Source organism: Coregonus lavaretus (assembly GCF_964263955.1).
Source record: "Coregonus lavaretus genome assembly, chromosome: 12".
Classification (NCBI taxonomy): domain Eukaryota; kingdom Metazoa; phylum Chordata; class Actinopteri; order Salmoniformes; family Salmonidae; genus Coregonus; species Coregonus lavaretus.
This window is the reverse complement of record NC_139999.1, coordinates 13,731,098-13,746,851: the sequence shown is the minus strand read 5'-3', so window position 1 is coordinate 13,746,851 and position 15,754 is coordinate 13,731,098.

The following is a 15,754-nucleotide window of genomic DNA, read 5'->3' as shown; positions in this document are numbered from 1 at the left end:
ATGGGGATCCCTAATAAATACAAATACAAATACAAATCCCATTCTCTTTGATTAGAGAATCGACACACACACGCACTGATTACTATACAGTAGAAGTACATCAACATAGATATACATTATGTGTGTGTGTGTGTACGGACGCGTCATGCCCATAGAGGGCCCCCTCAAATGTGTCCTGTTTAAAAAAATTAAAATAATAATAATAATAATTTATTTGTATTTTTTTCTCTGTAATACTACTAGCCAACTAGCAATTTAATTAAGTTGGCTTTAGCTAGCCCAGATACGTTCCCAATCCCCCAACCTCATAACTACCTACCAAGAAGCCATTTCAGGCTATCAATCAAGTTAGAGTAGCTATCTTGTCGAACTATCTTAGCTGGCATGCCTGCTAGTAAGGTTAGTAGACTTTAGAAAATAATAAGACTCACATTCCTTTCAATCTTTTACCCTAAGAGATGCATCGAAGCATTTTTCGTTTATTTACACTAATAACCACCAGTCAGGAGGATACAGACAGCTCAAGAGGTATGCTTAGATATTCAGGAAAATAAGCATATTTTTTTTACATAGAATTATGGCTCTAGATTGCAGGAAAAAGCTGTTTCAGGTGTTTGAAAAATATATATATTCTCCAACTTAATGTAGGGGAACTTAGCCCTTCTCCGGACCACCCCACAGCCATCCTCACATATTTTGTGCCCCCTCAGATATTTGGGGTACATGACGCCCCTGTGTGTGTGTGTTTGTTTTGATTTGGAAGTGTTTACCCCTTCCTGTTACTTCCTATCTCTCTGTTTCACATTTTCACCTCCTCTTATCAAACTAATTTAATTTCATATCGTCGTTATTGATCTGGCCAACTTCAATTTCCCCTGGTGGAGTGATTCTGCTGCTTGAGGAAAGTGATAATGTAGATGAGGATGTTGATGATGATGAAGATGAACATATGTTGGTGATGATGAAGATGACGAGTATGATGACGAAGATGATAAAGATGATGATGATGATGATGATGAAGATGAAGATTATGATGCTGATGAAGATTATGATTATGATGATGATGAAGATGATGATGATGATCAAGAACATATGAGAATGATGATGATGAAGAAGAAGAAGAACATATGATGATGATGAAGATGATGATGAATATGATGATGATGAACATATGATGATGATGATGATGATGATGATGATGATGATGATGATGATGATGATGATGATGATGATCTGATGGTTGAGATGGTTGTGGTTATGATGATCTGATGGTTGAGATGGTTGTGGTTATGATGATCTGATGGTTGAGATGGTTGTGGTTATGATGATCTGATGGTTGAGATGGTTGTGGTTATGATGATCTGATGGTTGAGATGGTTGTGGTTATGATGATCTGATGGTTGAGATGGTTGTGGTTATGATGATCTACTCTAATGGTTGTAATGCCGACTGTGTCAGTATTTGAAGGAGGAGAGGAGTTTGGGTCTCTACCTGTACATATAGGCCAACTGTAGTAGTTATTGTTCTCTTTCCTTTGCATTCTACTGACTTTACTCTTCCATGACAGCTATTCAGTAAACACATTTATTTGTAATTAATCTAGCCTCTCCTCTCGTTGACTGCCTCTCTTCCTGTTTCCTCCCAGGAGACTTTAGTTTATTGTGTCTGTAAATAGTACACACACACCACACACACACACACACACATACACACACACACAGCAGACAGCAAACACTTAGATTAGATTACACTCTACAGAGTTGATCTGATAGGGCAGGGGATAAACTGTAAAATAATTACATTTAATCTTTAGAAATGGCCTTTTTAGAATTCACCATTCACAATTACAGTGAGGGAAAAAAGTATTTGATCCCCTGCTGATTTTGTACGTTTGCCCACTGACAAAGAAATTATCAGTCTATAATTTTAATGGTAGGTTTATTTGAACAGTGAAAGACAGAATAACAACAAAAAATCCAGAAAAACGAATGTCAAAAATGTTATAAATTGATTTGCATTTTAATGAGGGAAATAAGTATTTGACCCCCTCTCAATCAGAAAGATTTCTGGCTCCCCAGGTGTCTTTTATACAGGTAACGAGCTGAGATTAGGAGCACACTCTTAAAGGGAGTGCTCCTAATCTCAGTTTGTTACCTGTATAAAAGACACCTGTCCACAGAAGCAATCAATCAATCAGATTCCAAACTCTCCACCATGGCCAAGACCAAAGAGCTCTCCAAGGATGTCAGGGACAAGATTGTAGACCTACACAAGGCTGGAATGGGCTACAAGACCATCGCCAAGCAGCTTGGTGAGAAGGTGACAACAGTTGGTGCGATTATTCGCAAATGGAAGAAACAAAAAAATAACTGTCAATCTCCCTCGGACTGGGGCTCCATGCAAGATCTCACCTCGTGGAGTTGCAATGATCATGAGAACGGTGAAGAATCAGCCCAGAACTACACGGGAGGATCTTGTCAATGATCTCAAGGCAGCTGGGACCATAGTCACCAAGAAAACAATTGGTAACACAATACGCCGTGAAGGACTGAAATCCTGCAGCGCCCGCAAGGTCCCCCTGCTCAAGAAAGCACATATACAGGGCCGTCTGAAGTTTGCCAATGAACTTCTGACTGATTCAGAGGAGAACTGGGTGAAAGTGTTGTGGTCAGATGAGACCAAAATCGAGCTCTTTGGCATCAACTCAACTCGCCGTGTTTGGAGGAAGAGGAATGCTGCCTATGACCCCAAGAACACCATCCCCACCGTCAAACATGGAGGTGGAAACATTATGCTTTGGGGGTGTTTTTCTGCTAAGGGGACAGGACAACTTCACCGCATCAAAGGGACGATGGACGGGGCCATGTACCGTCAAATCTTGGGTGAGAACCTCCTTCCCTCAGCCAGGGCATTGAAAATGGGTCGTGGATGGGTATTCCAGCATGACAATGACCCAAAACACACGGCCAAGGCAACAAAGGAGTGGCTCAAGAAGAAGCACATTTAGGTCGTGGAGTGGCCTAGCCAGTCTCCAGACCTTAATCCCATAGAAAATCTGTGGAGGGAGCTGAAGGTTCGAGTTGCCAAACGTCAGCCTTGAAACCTTAATGACTTGGAGAAGATCTGCAAAGAGGAGTGGAACAAAATCCCTCCTGAGATGTGTGCAAACCTGGTGGCCAACTACAAGAAACATCTGACCTCTGTGATTATCAACAAGGGTTTTGCCACCAAGTACTAAGTCATGTTTTGCAGAGGGGTCAAATACTTATTTCCCTCATTAAAATGCAAATCAATTTATAACATTTTTGACATGCGTTTTTCTGGATTTTTTTGTTGTTATTCTGTCTCTCACTGTTCAAATAAACCTACCATTAAAATTATAGACTGATCATGTCTTTGTCAGTGGGCAAACGTACAAAATCAGCAGGGGATCAAATACTTTTTTCCCTCACTGTATATCCTTTCTTAGCATTAGCGTCAGGCTCAGGAAGAGAGTTACAGTATGTTGTTTGTTACCACGACAGTGGTTACGGGACATTTCTGATATAAAACTAGAGACAATCTCAACCTGTGTTGGTGAGAGGAAAAGGCTAAGCGAGCGTGTACCGTGCTTTAGGGCTGTAGCCGATGTACCATGTGACTGGGAACGTTGGATTTGTCTGGAATGAAGCCCACAGTATAGTGTTCTTAAATTCTCCTCATATGAATTATTTACCGACCTGAACTGCTTAGTGTGTGTCTGTACATTGTGCCTCTCTGTGTGTGTCTGTGTGTGTGTGTGTGTGTGTCTGTGTGTGTGTCTGTTTGTGTGTCTGTGTGTGTCTGTGTGTGTGTCTGTGTGTGTGTGTGTGAGTGTGTGTCTGTGTGTGTCTGTGTGTGTGTGTGTGTGTGTGTCTGTGTGTGTGTGTGTGTCTGTGTGTGTGTCTGTGTGTGTCTGTGTGTGTCTGTGTGTGTGTCTGTGTGTGTGTGTGTGTGTGTGTGTCTGTGTGTCTGTGTGTGTATGTGTGTGTTTGTGTATTTGAATGTGTGTGTCTGTGTGTATGTGTGTTTGCGTTTGTGTGTGTGTGTGTTGCTCCAGATAAAAATGACATAGCTTGACTGGACTGCCCAGTTAAGGGATAAAGCTGTTTGCATTGGATGGGATTTAGCAATGAAAAAAGGAGGATAAACAGAGACAACTGAGCACTGATTGAGCTGTATAATGTAATGTGCATCTGTGTGTGTGTGTGTGTGTGTGTGTGTGTGACTGCGTTGTGATGTGTATTATTTGGGCAGTGTTGGTGGGTGGGGTTGGAGGCAGACCATCTTGCCCATAATGTAGGCTGTGGCTAGCCTCCAGGGATCTGTAATGTTACATTCAGTGGAATTTAACATTACAGATCCCTGGAGGCTAGCCACAGCCGCACTTGGACTACCAGCCAAACCAGTTAATTTACATTTTTAAATTTTTAGTCATTTAGCAGACACTCTTATCCAGAGCGACTTACAGTTAGTGAGTGCACACACCCCTTCAGGTCTGTAGATGTTTGCCATGCTATTAGTCACTTGCCAGTGTGTGAATTTAAAGGTCCAGTGATTTTCCTGTGTTTTAGATATATTTCTACACTATCAGGTTGGAATAAGGGTGTGAAATTGTGAAAATGATGATAATTTTAGTGTAAGAGCTGTTTGAAAAGACCGCCTGAAATTTCAGCCTGTTTGATGGGATGGAGTTTTGGCCTACCTGGTGACATCACCAGTCTGTAAATTAGTTAATAGACCAATTGTATTTGTCACATGCGCCGAATACAACAGACCTTACCGTGAAATGCTTACTTACAAGCCCTTAACCAACAATGCAGTTTTAAAGAAAATAGAGTTAAGAATATTTACTAAATAAACAAAAAACAAAAAAAGTAACACAATAAAATAACAATAATGAGGCTATATACAGGGGGTACTGGTACAGAGTGTGCCTCCAAAGGCATGTGTTTAAATACATAATGAGTCTCTGTAGTGTTTCAATGAGCAGTGAGAAGCTTTTAATGGGGTATGACTCTTTAGAGTCGCTGGGTGAGTTGTCTACTTAAGCAATAAGGCACGAGGAGGTGTGGTATATGGCCAATATACCACGGCTAAGGACTGTTCTTATGCACAACGCAACGCGGAGTGCCTGGATAGAGCCCTTAGCCGTGGTATATTGGCCACATACCACAAACCCCAGAGGTGCCTTATTGCTATTATAAACTGGTTACCAACGTAATTAGAGCAGTAACAATTAATGTTTTGTCATACCCGTGGTATAGGATATACCACGGCTGTCAGACAATCAGAATTCAGGGTTCGAACCACCCAGTTTATAATAGGGTTTAGGTCAACAAAGCTCTTCAACTCTCTACATACATGAATGTTGCTTTCATCACGTTACTGCCATCTCAGGCTATAATTAATTCTGTGTTCTTCACGACAGTTGCTGTTTAGTCGTTTTAGTCAGTGGTCCTGGATGTCCCCCTTTTTAAAAGATGACTTGCGCTTTTGAATGATTCATAATCATGTTACTCTATGTAAATACAAGTGCAACAGTTGCTTGATGCTGAAGATCCACAAAAAAGATTTGAAGTGTAACTCTACTTTGAGCAGTAAAATGAATTCCAGTTGTGTAGTAGTATTCATGTGTTCATGTCTCTTTCTCTCTCAGACACACAGACCTTGTGAGAGGGGCTCAGTACAGTGGAAATTGAAACTTACAGTATAGCTTGGAGAATTAGTATTTAATGAAATGTCTGCCTTTGTAGCGTTAGGAAATTGTGCACTAAAGCAGAAACTTTGTAGGCTATAAGAGGATCATGTTTTACTGCCGTCGTACACACACACACACACACACACACACACACACACACACACACACACACACACACACACACACACACACACACACACGTCTGATGTAACAAACAGTATTTCTAGACCTACTTTTTTGTATTCCTTTTTTGTATTCCATTCCCCTGTGGGAATTGAACCCCCGACCTTGGCGTTGCTGGCGCCATGCTGTTACCTACTGACTATCATTCTTTCCTTATGCTGTGTGTGTGTGTGTGTGTGTGTGTGTGGTTGGTTCCAGGGAAAAGTACTTAACAGTTGTTTTGTTTGTGTTTTTAGGAGCGGAGAGCAGCTATTCAGCTCCAGTGTGTGTGTGTCCTGTGATAACGTAGTAACCATGGCCCACCATTGATCCCCAGTTTAGCGCCGAGTTTGTGGAGCTTTTCAAAGAGCAGCTGAGGTTCAAGACATTGATTGTTATACCATCACAGAGAAGTTGTACACATTCTGATTGACAGGCTTGTCTTTTTGTCATCGTCTTCATTTAATCCACACAATTTTCGTTTTGAGATCCTCTCTTTGGGCTTTTCTTGAATACCATGTTCTTCCAACCCGTCTGTCTCTACTAACTCAGTGAATTTTCCATTCAAAGAATATGGCTGGCGATATTGCCCCTCAAATTAGAGGTTTTTGGTCAGCCTTCAGCATTGTCAGACTAACAAAGCCGTCTGAAAGCCTGGAATAACACCACCCTCTGTTCTATTCTCTTAACAAGTTGCCTTATTACCATGAGGCTGTGGGCACCAGATATCCATGACAGACACTTTCTTTACATCATGCTTTCACTCATGTTGGATGATGAGTTAATTGAATGTGGGCAATTAACAAAGCATACCCACGTCACAGACTTAATTTTAATTTTAATTTTGTATTTCTTATTATAGAAATCTAACTTCCTGTAAATGTCCTGTTTTCTTTATGGATGTCTGTGTCCACACACAGTCCTCAGTCCAATTGTTGGGGCCAGAAGTCACCAGGCAGCTACCTCTCTTTGAGTTTTAGGGAGTAACCATTGAGGCGTGTTGTTGTTTTGAGTCATAAAGTTCGGTGATGTTTTCACTAATGAACCTGATCTGTTGAGCACCTCTGTTTCCTACCAGCCTTTGTATTCACAGATTTAATGGATGTGTAATTGGTTGCTGTTGTAAATGATCAAAGAGTTAAGAGTCAGTGGCTAAACAGCCAGTTGGGTCCTGGTGGGAGTGATTGGGCCCAGCTATGTGGAAACCGGCCGTCCCTTCACCCATACAATTACACAGCATCCTCCTCTGCTCACTGAACTTGAATTGGAGGTGTCAGTACTCTGGGTTGGAGGAATTCTGGGGGTGCAGGGAGCAGCTGCTTCACTCAGGTCATCTGTACAATAATCAAAAGGTTTGTTTATTTACTTCCATGTGACTGATCCATAGCCGGGACTCTAGGTGTGGATGGGAGAGGATGGGCAGGGACCATTGGAGAAATAATGTTTCACATCCTGTTGACTGTGTTGTTTACTAAAATGGAATTGGAAACTTATCAACCACACATGTTGATTATTGTTGATGGTTCCATTATTGCATTGCTGTTTCACAATTTCGACTGGAGATCAGCGTGCAAATTGTCTTTAATCAAAAAAGAAGTATTGATGATGGCTATACTCCGACTGAGAGGCATGTCCCCCCACAACAAGGATGGTGCGGTCCGGGTGCAGTGTTATTGACTGAGCATGGTGGTTGTTGCAGGGGTGCCCAGCGAAGTGGTTAAATCATCTCCCTGTCTTCACAGCAGCGAGTATGTTGGGCAGCATTCATCTGGCCCAGCTGGAGAGAGGGAAATTAATTATTATTTACACTGACGACATAATCGGGCTTCATGCTGTCCTCCGATACTAAATTGCTTCCTTTGTTCTGCAGCATCTCCCTCTGTCTCTGTCGCTGTCTCTCTCTCTCTCTCTACTCTCTCTCTCTCTCTCTCTCTCTACTCTCTCTCTCTCTCTACTCTCTCTCTACTCTCTCTCTCTCTCTCTCTCTCTACTCTCTCTCTCTCTCTCTCTCTCTCTCTCTCTCTCTCTCTCTCTCTCTCTCTCTCTCTCTCTCTCTCTTTCTCTCTCTCTCTCTCTACCTCTCTCTCTACTCTGTCTCTCTCTACTCTCTCTCTCTCTCTCTCTCTCTCTTGCTCTCTCTCTCTCTCTCTCTACTCTCTCTCTGACTCTCTCTCTCTCTCTGGTCTCTCTCTCTCTCTACTCTCTCTCTCTCTCTCTCTCTCTCTACTCCCTCTCTCTCTCTCTCTCTCTCTCTCTCTCTCTCTCTCTCTCTCTCTCTCTCTCTCTCTCTCTCTCTCTATCGCTCTCTCTCTCTACTCTCTCTCTCTACTCCCTCTCTATCTCTCTCTCTACTCTCTCTACTCTCTCTACTCTCTCTCTCTTTCTCTCTCTCTCTCTCTACTTTCTCTCTCTACTCTCTCGCTCTCTCTCTCTGACTCTCTCTCTCTCTACTCTCTCTCTACTCCCTCTCTCTCTCTCTCTACTCTCTCTCGCTCTCTATCTCTCTCTCTACTCTCTACACTCTCTACTCTCTCTCTCTTTTTTCTCTCTCTCTCTCTCTACTCTCTCTCTCTACTCTCTCTCTCGCTCTCTCTACTCTCTCTCTACTCTCTCTCTGACTCTCTCTCTCTCTCTCTCTCTCTCTGTCTCTCTTTCTCGCTCTCTCTCTCTACTCTCTCTCTACTCTCTCTCTCTCGCTCTCTCTCTCTCTACTCTCTCTCTATTTCTCTCTCTCTCTCACTCTCTACTCTCTTTCTCTTTCTCTATCTTTTTCAGGTCGTTTTCTGTTATCGGTCATTAAGTGCCAAGTTTCCATGGAAACAGTCAGTTTGAAGGGGGACTGGCTGGCGAGGTGTAAAAGTGGCCCCATGTTCAATATGGAGATATTATCTCCTCTCAGTGTGAACTTACCCAGTTTACTGTGTCACTCTGCCATCGGCAGGCAGGGGGCGGCTAGAGAACCAGGGGTTGGTGGTGGTAGACATCTCTATTGGAAGGTTATGTGGGTGTCTATAGCTCATCTCTACTGCCCCTTAGACAGGAAAATGAACTTAGTCTATACACATACTATAGCAGTACACACATTAGCATGGCGTGTTAAAACTCCTTATCTCCTGGGCCTGGTCTGTGTGGCTGGTCCCGTAATGCCATCACTTTTAAGAGTGACCCTGTTGGCAGGTTACATGGGGAGCTGTGGTGGTGTAATTAGTCCTAGCTCTTTGTGTAATGACTTGCTGCTCTCTATCAGCCCCAGCAAACAGCCACACAGCCACACACACTGTAGTCTGGGGGAGGGGAGGAGGGGAAGAGGGTGGGGGAAGGGGGCGGCGCCGAGGTATAACCAAGGGCAAGCCTACAGGACATTATACTGTTGCGGTCTCTCTCTCTCTCTTCTCTCTCCCTCCCCCCGATGGGAGGTGAAACAGAGTCCCTGAGTCAGTCAAAATCCCAGTGTCACTTTTCGAAAGGCACGGGGGTTAAATGTTCACTCTGGGGTATTTGGAACATAATCCGCGCTGTGTGTTAAATTGTCTCAGAAATGTCCCTTCTCTCGCCCTCCTTTGTGAACAGTGAGATTTAGGCTGAGTGTGGCAGTGGCAGCACAAAATGGCTGCCATACTAACTGTCAATCAGGTGGGTGCCAGGCTTATAATGTCAGACCTCCACTGAACAATCAATTTATTATATGAACAAACCATTTTTTGGTTCTATATTCATGGTCATTACTTGTGGATTAAAAGGACACAAATTAGCCAGCTATAAAAAAATAATAATGTGAATGTGTAATATGTGGTTTGAAGTATTTTAGGGCCTGGAGTGTAAGGCTATTATTGTAGTATTTTGAATCCTCCTAACACCTCAATATTCCCCCAGCTCAGTTACATAACATTGCTCATCTGACCTACTCTCACAGTTTTATAATACCACTAGCTATAAAATCCCCGCTCCCCAAAATTCAGCCAATCCATTTTTTTGTTCCATTGTTAACTGCTTACTTTCATCTCATTACTTATCTTGTAGGTCCTGATGTTTTTTCAGAGGGGAACGTACTATGGAGATTAAAGATTACAGCTATTGTAATTTGCAGTGAGTGCTATATTATAGCAAAACATTTAAACCTGCTCAGGGGTTTTGGGAATGGAAAGGTTACCAAGACATCCCCAGGATGGGAACTCAGAGAGGAGAGAGATCAAACATACTGTTGGAGACCATCCTGCTACTGGGACATACTGTAACAGCAGGAGAACAGATCATGGGCATGTGTCTCAAATGGCACAGTATTGCCCTATGGGCTCTGGTCAAAAGTAGTGCACTGTATTGGAAAAAGATGCAGCCATGGTCACTTTGGCCAGATAATGACAGCCTGGTCAGAAACCAGTCAGATTAATACAGTACATCTAGATAAGCCACTCAATTCTGTTAGCTCTGGTGTTAACCCAATTACATTGTCCCAGTTTTACAATGACCTCATGTGCAAACACATTGACTGAAGCACAACATAGGGTGTTAATAATGTGGCCAAGTGTAGGTCTGAGAAGCAGGGAGGAGGCCAGATGAGATACTGAAGACAGGAGGAGAGTCCAGACAGAGGTAGAGACAGGGTGAGAGGAAGGAAGCGAGTGATGAGACAGAGTGATAGATAGTGGAAGCGAGTGATGAGACAGAGTGATAGAGGAAGCGAGTGATGAGCGAGGCTCGTTGTGTCGATAGCAGCAGCATTGTGATGTGAGCGTTCAGTCAGGCTGATGGACAGGTGCCAGCCTTCATCAGTGGTGTGGAAGTGGAGCAGTAATTAGGGAGATGAGGAGGAAGTGGAGGAGACGCCAAGCAGAGAGCCCCCCCAGGGCCATGTCTCCTCCTCAGCAGGGCTAGCACAGCCCTGATACACACACACACACACACACACACATGCTGATGCACACACACACACACACACACGCATGCACGCACGCACAAACACACACACACTAGGGCGCTCATACACACACACACAAACACGCACACACACATGCACACTCACGCACGCACACACACACACACACACACACACACACACACACACACACACACACACACACACACACACACACACACACACACACACACACACACACGGCCACTAGAGGACGCCTGTCTGCTTTACTATGCTGCAGCCACTGTGGTCTAATGTGATGGGATGGAAGATTACATTTGTATGATTGTGTGTGTTGGAGGGAAGAGGGGGATGCTGAGAGAGAGGGAGGGAAGATGGGGATACTGAGAGAGAGGGAGGGAAGACGGGGATGCTGAGAGAGAGGGAGGGAAGAGGGGGATGCTGAGAGAGAGGGAGGGAAGAGGGGGATGCTGAGAGAGAGGGAGGGAAGAGGGGGGAGAGAGAGGGAGGGAAGAGGAAGATACTGAGAGAGAGGGAGGGAAGAGGGGGATGCTGAGAGAGAGGGAGGGAAGAGGGGGATGCTGTGAGAGAGGGAGGGAAGAGGGGGATGCTGAGAGAGAGGGAGGGAAGAGGGGGGTGCTGAGAGAGAGGGAGGGAAGAAGGGGATGCTGAGAGAGAGGGAGGGAAGAGGGAGATGCTGAGAGAGAGGGAGGGAAGAGGGGGATGCTGAGAGAGAGGGAGGGAAGACAGGGATGCTGAGAGAGAGGGAGGGAAGAGGGGGATGCTGAGAGAGAGGGAGGGAAGAGGGGGATGCTGAGAGAGAGGGAGGGAAGACGGGGATGCTGAGAGAGAGGAGGGAAGACTGGGATGCTGAGAGAGAGGGAGGGAAGACGGGGATGCTGAGAGAGAGGGAGGGAAGACGGGGATGCTGAGAGAGAGGGAGGGAAGACGGGGATGCTGAGAGAGAGGGAGGGAAGAGGGGGATGCTGAGAGAGAGGGAGGGAAGAGGGGGATGCTGAGAGAGAGGGAGGGAAGAGGGGGATGCTGAGAGAGAGGGAGGGAAGAGGGAGATGCTGAGAGAGAGGGGGGGAAGAGGGAGATGCTGGGAGAGAGGGAGGGAAGAGGGGGATGCTGAGAGAGAGGGAGGGAAGACGGGGATGCTGAGAGAGGTAGGGAAGACGGGGATGCTGAGAGAGAGGGAGGGAAGACGGGGATGCTGAGAGAGGTAGGGAAGACGGGGATGCTGAGAGAGAGGGAGGGAAGAGGGGGATGCTGAGAGAGAGGGAGGGAAGAGGGGGATGCTGAGAGAGAGGGAGGGACGAGGGGGATGCTGAGAGAGAGGGAGGGAAGAGGGAGGGAAGAGGGAGATGCTGAGAGAGAGGGAGGGAAGAGGAAGATGAAATAAATATAGAGGATATTCTGTTGCTGTCAATTAAATTTCAATTTCAATTAAATTTCAATTTCAATTAAATTTCAATTTCAATTAAATTTCAATTTAAGGGCTTTATTTGCATGGGAAACATATGTTAACATTGCCAAAGCAAGTGAAGTAGATAGTAAACAAAAGTGAAATAAACAATAAATATTAACAGTAAACATTACACTCAGAAGTTCCAAAAGAATAAAGAAATGTCAAATGTCATATTATGTCTATATACAGTGTTGTAATGATAGTTCAAATACAAATGGGAAAATAAATAAACATCAATATGGGTTATATTTACAATGGTGTTTGTTCTTCACTGGTTGCCCTTTTCTTGTGGCAACAGGTCACACATCTTAATGCTTTGATTGCACACTGTGGTTTTTCACCCAGTAGATAAGGGAGTTTTGCAAAAATTGGGTTTGTTTTTGAATTATTTTTGGATCTGTGTAATCTGAGGGAAATATGTGTCTCTAATATGATCATACATTTGGCAGGAGGTTAGGAAGTGCAGCTCAGTTTCCACCTCATTTTGTGGGCAGTGTGCACATAGCCTGTCTTCTCTTGAGAGCCAGGTCTGCCTACGGCGGCCTTTCTCAATAGCAAGGCTATGCTCACTGAGTCTGTACATAGTCAAAGTTTTCCTTAATTTTGGGTCAGTCACAGTGGTCAGGTATTCTGCCACTGTGTACTCTGTTTAGGGCCAAATAGCATTCTAGTTTGCTCAGTTTTTTTGTTAATTCTTTCCAATGTGTCAAGTAATTCTCTTTTTGTTTTCTCATGATTTGGTTGGATCTAATTGTGTTGTTGTTGTTTTCTGGGGCTCTGTGGGGTCTGTTTGTGTTTGTGAACAGAGCCCCAGGACCAGCTTACTTAGGGGACTCTTCTCCAAGTTCATCTCTTTGTAGGTGATGGCTTTGTTATGGAAGGTTTGGGAATCACTTCCTTTTAAGTGGTTCTAAAATTTAATGGCTCTTTTCTGGATTTTGATAATTAGCGGGTATCGGCCTAATTCTGCTCTGCATGCATTATTTGGTGTTTTCCGTTGTACACTGAGGATATTTTTGCAGAATTCTGCATGCAGAGTCTCAATTTGGTGTTTGTCCCAATTCTTGGTTGGTGAGCGGACCCCAGACATTGACATTTTTTTGACAATTTAGTCTTTTAGCAGACGCTCTTATCCAGAGCGACTTACAGTTAGTGAGTGCATACATTTTCATACTGGCCCCCCGTGGGAAACGAACCCACAACCCTGGCGTTGCAAGCGCCATGCTCTACCAACTGAGCTACACGGGGCCATGAAGGGCAACCATGAAGGGCAATGGGTTCTATAACTGATTCAAGTATTTTTTGCCAGATCCTAATTGGTATGTCGAATTTTATGTTCCTTTTGATGGCATAGAATGTCCTTCTTGCCTTGTCTCTCAGATCGTTCACAGCTTTGTGGAATTTACCTGTGGCGCTGATGTTTAGGCCGAGGTATGTGTTGTTTTTTTGTGCTCTAGGGCAATGGTGTCTAGATGGAATTTGTATTTGTGGTCCTGGCAACTGGACCTTTTTTGGAACACCATTATTTTAGTCTTACTGAGATTCACTGTCAGGGCCCAGGTCTGACAGAATCTGTGCAGAAGATCTAGGTGCTGCTGTAGGCCCTCCAGAAGCACCAGATCATCAGCAAACAGTAGACATTTGACTTCAGATTTTATTAGGGTGAGGCCGGGTGCTGCAGACTGTTCTAGTGCCCTCGCCAATTCGTTGATATATATGTTGAAGAGGGTAGGGCTTAAACTGCATCCCTGTCTCACCCCACGGCCCTGTGGAAAGAAATGTGTGTGTTTTTTTTGCCAATTTTAACCGCACACTTGTTGTTTGTGTACATGGATTTTATAATGTTGTATGTTTATCCCCCAATCCCACTTTCCATCAATTTGTATAGCAGACCCTCATGCCAAATTGAGTCAAAAGCTTTTTTGAAACCAACAAAACATGAGAAGACTTTGCCTTTGTTTGGGTTTGTTTGTTTGTCAATTAGGATGTGCAGGGTGAATACGTGGTCTGTTGTATGGTAATTTGGTAAAAAGCCAATTTGTCTTTATCCTGGCTGACAGTCCCTCTGATCATGTTACCCATCATGTTCTCTCTCTCTCTCTCTCTCTCTCTCTCTCTCTCTCTCGCTCTCTCTCTCTCTCTCTCTCTCTCTCTCTCTCTCTCTCTCTCTCTCTCTCTCTCTCTCTCTCTCTCTCTCTCTCTCAATTCAATTAAATTCTATTTCAATTTAAGGGCTTTATTGGCATGGGAGATGTATGTTAACATTTATAAAGCAAGTGAAGTAGATAGAAAATTAAAGTGAAATAAACTATATATTAACAGTAAACATTACACAACATTATCTCTCTCTCTCTCTCTCTCTCTCTCTCTCTCTCTCTCTCTCTCTCTCTCTCTCTCTCTCTCTCTCTCTCTCTCTCTCTCTCTCTCTCTCTTTCTCTTTCTCTCTCTCTCTCTATCTCTCTCTCTCTCTCTCTCTCTCTCCTCTCTCTCTCTCTCTCCTTCTCCCTCTCTCTCCTCTCTCCTCTCTCCTCTCTCTCTCCTTCTCCCTCTCTCTCTCTCCTCTCTCCTCTCACTCTCTCCTTCTCCCTCTCTCTCTCTCCTCTATCTCTCTCCTCTCCCTCTCTCTCTCTCTCTTGTCTCTAATATAAGCCTCTCCCTCAGGGCTAGTGTGTGTAAATATTTAGCTTTTGTTTCCTGTGATGCATCATGCTCAGTTTGTTTGACTCAGTGAACCAGTAGCTTTATAGTTGATCACTCTGGCTTGGATCACTGTTGAGTTGGACTCCACTTTAGTGGCAGAGTGGCTAGGCCTACAGTATGTCAATGTAATATTACCATGTATGTTTTTTGGTGAGGTTTTTTGTGGGCACTAACATACTTGTAAGGTTTTTTTCCCCCCGACTCAACATCAAAGCAGAACACACTGAATGACACATTAGGGCCAACCACCATAGCAGTCAACTCTACTGTTCTGTCTCACTAAACTCCTCTGGAGGCTAGCGTCTCCAGTGCCAGCCGTCCCTGACTGTTCTGTTCTGTCCTCTCAGTCTTATTGAACTCTGACGGTCGGTCTTGGCGGTCCTTGTTTGTTGTGTCTTATCGAGCTCCTCTGGGGGGCTGCTGTGCAGTGCCGTGCCGTTATTTCTCGCTGCCTGTGTTCTTCCTTATTGAACTGTTCCCGGGGCCTGTGGATGCTGGCTCGGTCTGCTCGGCAGAGCCCTCTAATATCCCCTAATGATGTGGCATCTGTCTCTGTCACCCTCAGCCGGCACCAGCCAGACGCCTCCTATTGTGGTTGACTTCAAGGAGCAATAAGCAGTCCTGTCTCTTAGACACAGACGCAGGGACAATAACGCCAGCCTGCCAGGCTGCTGCCAAAGCAAACAGCAGAAAGACCCCAACAAACAACTCTCTTTTCAACAAAGCGGGAGTCAAACATAATTTTCCCTTTTATTTATTTATTATAGTTTTTCTCTTTGGAGTTATTTCGACTGTGTTGAATGCAGAATAATTTTAGGGTTTCTGAGAT